The following is a 7865-nucleotide window of genomic DNA, read 5'->3' as shown; positions in this document are numbered from 1 at the left end:
GATTCACTATTCTTTGATAAATTTCTGCCACTTTTAAACTGGTTGTGAATAATTAAGGTAAAACTTAAAATGATCTTTTATGAATATGCCAATCTGAATTGAGGGCAAGAATATCTTCTGATACCACAGTGTCACAGCCTATGCAAAATACAGAATAGTTCACAAAATACTCTAAAATTGTTACTGAAGATTAAGGTTTTTATTGGCATTCATTTCATTAATTTATACATGTGTGCATGTATACACATATACACAACTTGTACATATAGAGGTCAGAGGACAACTTGCAGGAGTCAGTTTTCTTCTTCCACTTTTATAAGAGTTCTAGGCATGGGTTGACTGTAAGTGCCTTTACCCACAGAGCCACTTCCCCAGCCCACGGAACCACTTCCCCAGCCCACAGACATGCGCAATTCACACCAAAACAGTCTTACCAAAGGATACTTAAGGGAACACTACCCACAAAAAGAGCTCAGGAAAGAATCACACTGGAAGAGTAAAGTGTGAAAATTAGAGAACCAAACAGTATTAGCTAAATAAACCAGCAAACCTGTAAAATGAATAATATGGAAAGACACACACACACACCTTTACATAATAACCTTAAATATATTTTTGAGGCAAGATTTCTTGTAGCCCAGGATAGCCTCAAAGTGCACACTACACAGCAGAACGTGACCTTGAATGTCTGATCTTCCCAACTGCTGGAATTACAGGCATTCACCAACATGTTCAATTTTGGGTAGCTCTGCTTGTCAACCCCAGGACTTTGTACTGTACATGCTGGGCAAGTGTTCTACCAACTGAGCTGCATTCCCAGTCCAACGCCCCTAAATATAAATGGCCTTAATTCTCCAATTAAATGATAAAGACTGGCCAAGTGTTTGAAAAACAAAACATTTGCTGCCTGCAAGGAATTCACTTAGTGAACACAATAGCAATGAAAGGATGGGGAGTATTTCAAGCAAACAGAAGCCACAACCAAAGAGGAGCAGCTATACTCGTGTCTGACAAAGCAGTCTTTAAGCCAAAATGAATCACCATTATAAATACTTATAAATTAGTGATATGCTTAGTTTTATTATGCAAAATTGGTAGACTATAAAGGGACAAATTAGTCCAAATACAATTATAGTGATGACTTCAGTGCTCAATTTTCATCAAAACATAGATTATATAGGCAACTCCCCCCAAAAATTATCAACAAAGGGATGGGAGGTTCACTCAGGGGTAAATGTACTTAGGTCAAGCCTGATGACCTAAGTTTGGTCTTTAAAATCCATATGGTACAGGAATCTATTTCCAAAAGTCATTGTATGACCCCCACATGTATGCCATGGTCTGTGTGTGTGTGTGTGCGTGCACACACAGAGAGTAAAAGTCAATTTTTTGAAATCAGCAAAGAACAGAGCCTGGTGATACAGTCCCATAATCCAAGCACCCAAGGGGTGGAGGCAGGTGGTTTTGAGTCCAGGACAGCCAGATCATCGACTTTATTTCATTCCAGGGATTGAATAAAAAGAACAATGTGGAAAAATTAATAAATTTAGTATGCATACAAATAGAATCAAGAACAAATAGAAATCACATGACAGTATCAAGAGATAAAGTCTTTGACAAAATTCAGTGCCCCCTGAGTGCCTGGAGATAGTAACTAGACCCAGAACATGCCTTAACTAATAAAGGCTGCAAGTGGCAAATCTCTTGCAGACACACTGTGTGATAAACTGGAGCTAGTAAATCAGAAACGAGACATGGGCACACACATTCTTCATTCACACATGATATAATTTTAAAATTCTTAGTCATAGCAGTAAATAAAAAGGAAAAATATCAAAACTTATAGATGATATGATCCCACTTAAAGGACTCTAAAGACTGCAGAAAACAGATCTGATAAACACTTTTTATGCAAAGTAGCATAATTAAAAATCTACCTACGAAAGTGAGTAGCTTTTTTTGTTTTGTTTTGTTTTGTTTTGCTTTTGTTTTTGTTTTTCAAGACAGGGTCTCTCTGTGTAGCCTCTAGCTATCTTGGACTTGCTTTGTAACTCACAACGATCCCCCTGCCTCTGTCTCCTGAGTGCTGGGATTAAAGGCGTGTACCACCACGCCCAGCATGTGTAGCTTTTTATATACTAATAATGAGTATGCTGTGAAAGAAACCAGGAACATCCACTCACATAACCTTTAGTTTAAAAGTTGGCTTGTGCCTGAGGAAGGGGGCACAGAAAGATGATAAGACCCAGAGAACCAAGCAATCAACTGTAGATTGTGCCTTCTAGAAATGACAGGAAAACTTCTCCTGTGATACCGCAATAATACAACTGCCTAAACACAACCTGAAGAAGCAATGAGACTTGCTAACAGAGAGGGGGGGATCTCACGGCGCCTCATCTATAGACAGAGAACTACAAGTAACTAAGGCAGTGTTTGATCTCAACCATGGGTCGCGACCCCTTTGGAGGGATTGAACTAGCTTTTCACAGGGGTCACATCAGACATCCTGTAAACACATATTTATACACGATTTATTTTTTCAATATTTATTTATTGTTTATTATGTATACAGTGTTCTGCCTGCATGTACACCTGTAGGGCAGAAGAAGGCATCAGATCACATTATAGATGGTTGTGAGCCACCATGTGGTTGCTGGGAATTGAACTCCGGACCTTTGGAGGAACAGTCAGTACCCTTAACCTCTGAGCCATCTCTCCAGCCCCTTACATACAATTTATAACAGTAGCAAAATTGCAGTCATGAAGTAGCAATGAAAATAACTTTATGGTTAGCATTACCACAACATGAACTGTATTAAAGGGCCACAGTGTTAAGAAGGTTGAGAACCAGTGAAATAAGGAATGTTGAGAGCAGAAGAAATATGTTCCCCTAATGGTAATCTCCCTAAATGTAGGGTACATGGGAGGGATTGTAGGGAGGAATGGGGAGAGGAAAGTGAAGTAATCAGTAATTACATTAAATTTAAAACACATTAAGTTTAAAATTGTTCTAAACTTAAAATATATTTTAATTTCTTTAAGTGAAGGCTGGAGAGATGGCTCAACAGTTAAGAGCAATGGCTGATCTTCCAGAGGTTGTGCCTGGTCTTGTTGTTATTTCTTGTGCTATGTTCAGGTGATGTCCCTGAGAAGCCTGCTCTTTTCTGGGATTGAGGAGTGGGGATGTAGATCTGGGGGAGGGGAGGGTTGGAGGGAACAGAGAGGAGTGGGGGGACGGGGAGCTGCAGTCAGGATGTTTTGTATGAGAGAAGAATAAACAAAGCTTTTTATTAAAAAGTCCCCTGGGTCCTTGGCCCTGTGGGACTCATCCATAAGTACTCGGGAGGTGACAGGAGAGGGATAGGAGTTTAAAGACAGCCTCGCCTACATGAGACCCTGTCGAAAATGCTTAGAAGTAAACATAGCCAAGGAAGTAAAAGACCTCTGTAAGTGGAAACTGAACAGATAAAACATTCACACATGCACACTCACACACAAACACGTATGCATACACACACATCACACACCTAACATCGCACATCACAAACAAAGCCAACTGTGTGAACATGTGCATGTATGTGTTGGGCTTTTGAGGCAATCTGTAGCCCAGGCTGGTCTTGAACTTACATCAATCCTCCTCCCTTTACCTCCTGAGTCCTGGACTTAGAGGCATAAGGCACCCCAAACAGTTCAGTTATATATTCCGATTGTTAACTTTTATTTGCTCCTTACTCCCTTTTAACAGTTCAGCTATTTTGCAAGGAGGCTTTGGGTCTTTTATGGCCTCAGGTCCCTAAGTGCATCTTTGTAATAAAAATTATTCTAAATGTCTTTGCAGGAAACATCACCTGGAAATTACCATTGTGTAACAGTGATACATTCCATAGTAACTCACCCTCTGAGCACACAGTGTGCTCAAAGGAAAATCTTCCTTTTCATCTATTTTTTTAAAGATTTATTATTTATTATGATCATGCATACAGTGCTCTGCCTGCATGTACACCTGCAGGCCGATAGAGGGCACCAGATCACATTATAGATGGTTGTGAGCCACCATATGGTTGCTGGAAATTGAACTCAGGACCACTGGAAGAGCAATCAGTGCCCTTAACCTCTGAGCCATCTCTCCAGCCCTCAAAGGAGAATCTTGCCCATCATAAGAGGTACCAAAATCAGTTTCTTCCTACTGATGTCAGGAGAAATTTGTTTTGTTTTTTGAGACAGAGTTTCTTTGTGTAGCCCTGGCTATCCTGGACTTGCTTTGTAGACCAGGCTGGCCTTGAACTCACAGAGATCCTCCTGCCTTTCCCTCCCTGAGTGTTGAGATCAAAGCCAAGCACCACCACGCCAGGTTTGGGAGCATTTAACTAAAGGTGAGACAGAATAAATCAACTGACTTCATCATCCCCAAACTACTTTCTTTTAACTCAAAACCTGCCAGTGAAAGAAAAGAGAAAACATTAAAAATCAATGTTGCTAGCTGTAGGGGGTCACACGCCTTTGATCCTAACACTCAGGAGGCAGAGGCAGGCAGATCTCTGAGTTTGAGGCCAACCTGGTCTACAGGGCAAGTTCAGGACAGTCAGGGTAGACAGAGAAACCTTGTCTTGAGAAAACAAATTAACAAAAAAACGTTGCTAGGTGAAATTAATAGAACAAAGAGTTTTCTCAAACTCGTTTTCTTACCACCTGCTAAGACAACGCTTGGACATTGTTGCAATCCAAGGATGGTCTGGGGAGGGAGGATTTGGCTCTTTGCTCTCCCTTCCTCTGCCTTCTCTTATGAATCCAGAACAACAACAGCAACAAAAACAACAACAAAAACAACAACAACAACAAAAACCAAACTGGCCCAACTGGGACCAGCCACATTCACTCTGCAGTAACCCGGTGTCTTCCCTCCATGATCCAAACCCAAATGCCCAGGGGAGTTAGGGCTGTATCTATTCAGCTGTTCAAAACAAAACCAACAAAACATGGAGTGAGTAGTTAGAGAGGAGCATTCTGTGGTGGGACACAATGGTAAGACAGTTTAGTGTCAAACATATTTGTGTGTGTTTGTGTACATGTCTGGGGGTGCATGCATGAGTGCATGTGTGCGTGCCAAGGGTTGACATTGAGTGGCTTCCTCTACTTCCCCCTTTGTTCTGTGAGACTGGATCTCTCACTGACCCCAGTGATCACCAATTGATTAAACTGGCCGGTCAAAGAGGTCCCGAAATCAGCAGCAGGTTTATATGCGCATACTGCCATAGATTTTATGTGGAGTTTAGGGAGCTGAATTCAGATCCTTATGACATCAAAGCAGATACTTTAACAACTGAGCCATCTCTCCAGCCCCAGTCTTAGTAGAAAAAAAATGAATTCTAAATAAGGTGAATAAATTTCCAAGTGGTAAAAAGTGTTGGAGGAAGAAGTGTCCTAGAGAATCACAGTGTTAAATAGTAGGGTGAAAGGAGGTCTCACTGAGAATAGAACATTAGATCAAAGACTAGAATGCGGAGGAACAAGCCTGTGCACACCGAGGGAGAGAACTCTACAAGCCAAGCGGGTGATAATGGTACCTCCCTGAGATGGGAGGATGCCTAGGATAGTCAAGGAAACAGCAAAAGATGAGTGTGGCTGGGAAGAGTAGTAATGAAACAGCATTGCCAAGTTAAAAGTCCAGAACCCTGAGGTCCTAAGCAGTGTTGACGTTACAGGGCCAGAGACCTTAGCAGCATGGATGCCAAGACTGCTTGAACCTTTCAGGCCTAGGAACCCAGCATGTAGGTAGTACCACCAGCCAAAGAGGAGGAAAAACCGAAGCCATCAAAGCCCTTCCCACAAATGAAAACCCAAGTCTCCCTTCTCCAGGACTTGTCTTGGGGAGGGGGGGCATTGGTTTCTCTGCTCAGGCTTGAGAGGTGTGAATTGGGGGGCAGGGGCGACACCATGATGGTTTGGAGACACTCCCCAGCAGCCCCTCTCCCTAAAATGAAGGTGACTGAAGCTGGGCTTGCTGTTGCTCTTTTCTGCAACAGCAGTGGCAACAAAATCCTTCCCAGTCCTGCTGGACTTGGGAGCTGCGAGTCCACGCCACACCCTCAGACACTGCTTCTGTCCCCACTGCCCTCTAATGGAGTGAGAAAAGACCCACAACTCTTGATAGGCAGCTTGCTTGCTCCTTCAGCTTCAGCCATTTTGTGTATTTTTTAAATTTCTAGTTTAAGAATGTCATACATGAATGTAATACATTTTTTGTTAAGTCCACTTCCCCACTCTCTTCCTCCAACTCCAATATCCCCATGCCCATTTTTCCTTCCTAACTTCCTGCACTCTTTTAAGTGCCCCCAAATCTACATAGTGCTGCCTATGTGTGTTCGGGTGTAGGACCACCCATTGGAACGTAGGCAGCCTAGCTGTGGTCCTTTTCAAATGTAAAACCATTAAGATGTGTTGACAAAGGCTTGCCATGAAATTAACATTTTCTTCAGGAAAACCTCAATAATGATTAACCTTTAGCCAAACACTCTCAAGGAGGTCTGCCTCCTCTTCATGTGCCAAAGTGTTAGGATTTCCACCCTACCTCCCCCTTAACCATCTTGGTGGAAAAGACCACAGCTGTCAGCTGTAATTACAATACTGATTGCATAGCATACCACCCCAAAACTCCTGAGTCTAAAGCTCAGTTTCATACCAATGCCCAAAGCAAATCACATGGCTAAACCCTGCACCAAGGAAAGGGCGGAGAGGTGAGGGATTTTGATGTGCCTCCCACTCTGGGGCTTGGTACCTGGCTGTAGAGTTGAAACTTGTCTCTAACCCCAGTAAGAAGATAATGATTCTCATTTAATCCTTATATTTGTGAGCTTTAAAAAAATTTTTTTTCAGTTTATATGGATCTAAAAGATCCTTGGCTCATGTGGTCAAAAAAAACCAGGATTTTTGCCTTGCCTCCCCCTCCCCTCCCCCTCTCCCATTCCCATCCCCTCCCCCTCCCCCCTATCCCCATCCCCCTGTCCCTTACACCGTTAGGAAAACCTACAGCCCAATGAGCTGTTAAATATAAGCCCTTCATTTAAACTGGACTGACAACTTCAGGAGTTGTAATGAAGCCTCTCTCCTTAAGGCTCCAGTTCTTTTCTGAGCACTGGTCAATGCTTGGGAAGGAGCCAGACCACATCCCACAAGTTTAAGTAACTAGATTCTTCATTACCAAGTCAGAACATTCCCTTCCAGAACCTTCTCACAAACAGTCCCAGACTGTTAAGTCTGGAAATAGAGATTAAATGCCAGGCATTTTAAACAGAAAAAGAAATGGATGAGTCAGGTGTGGTGGCCCATGTCTTTAATCCCAGCACTCAGGAGGCAGAGGCAGGCAGATCACTGTGAGTTCGAGGCCAGCCTGGTCTACAAGCGAGTCCAGGACAGTCAGGGCTACACAGAAAAACCCTGTATTGAAACAAAACAAAACAAAACAAAACAAAAACAACAACAACAACAACAACAAAACAAAAGAAAGAAAGAAGGGTGAAATAATACTCTGTCTCCTGACTTGTTCTTTCTCACTAACTGTGTTTACAATCATATCCTCCCTCTCACATCTGTACTCAGGTCTGTGATTTCTGTGCTATCTGCTTTACAGCGAAGCTGTTTCCAGCTTACAATCAAAGGATTCCTTAAGGACATCTTTGGGATACAGCAACAAGGGAAAAAGGACAAATGTCACGCTGCCTGTCCTCTTTCATCAAAGGGACACATGACTCTGGATGTTTCAGATCACATCATCTGGGGGCATTTCGCAGCGTTTAAAAGGGTTCTGTTTTGTTTTTTTAAAAAAAAAAAAAAAAAAGGCCAAGCACGGGGAAATGGAAGCAGCTTGG

This window comes from Acomys russatus, chromosome 24 (assembly GCF_903995435.1).
Source record: "Acomys russatus chromosome 24, mAcoRus1.1, whole genome shotgun sequence".
Classification (NCBI taxonomy): domain Eukaryota; kingdom Metazoa; phylum Chordata; class Mammalia; order Rodentia; family Muridae; genus Acomys; species Acomys russatus.
Note: the sequence above shows the minus strand (reverse complement) of the source record.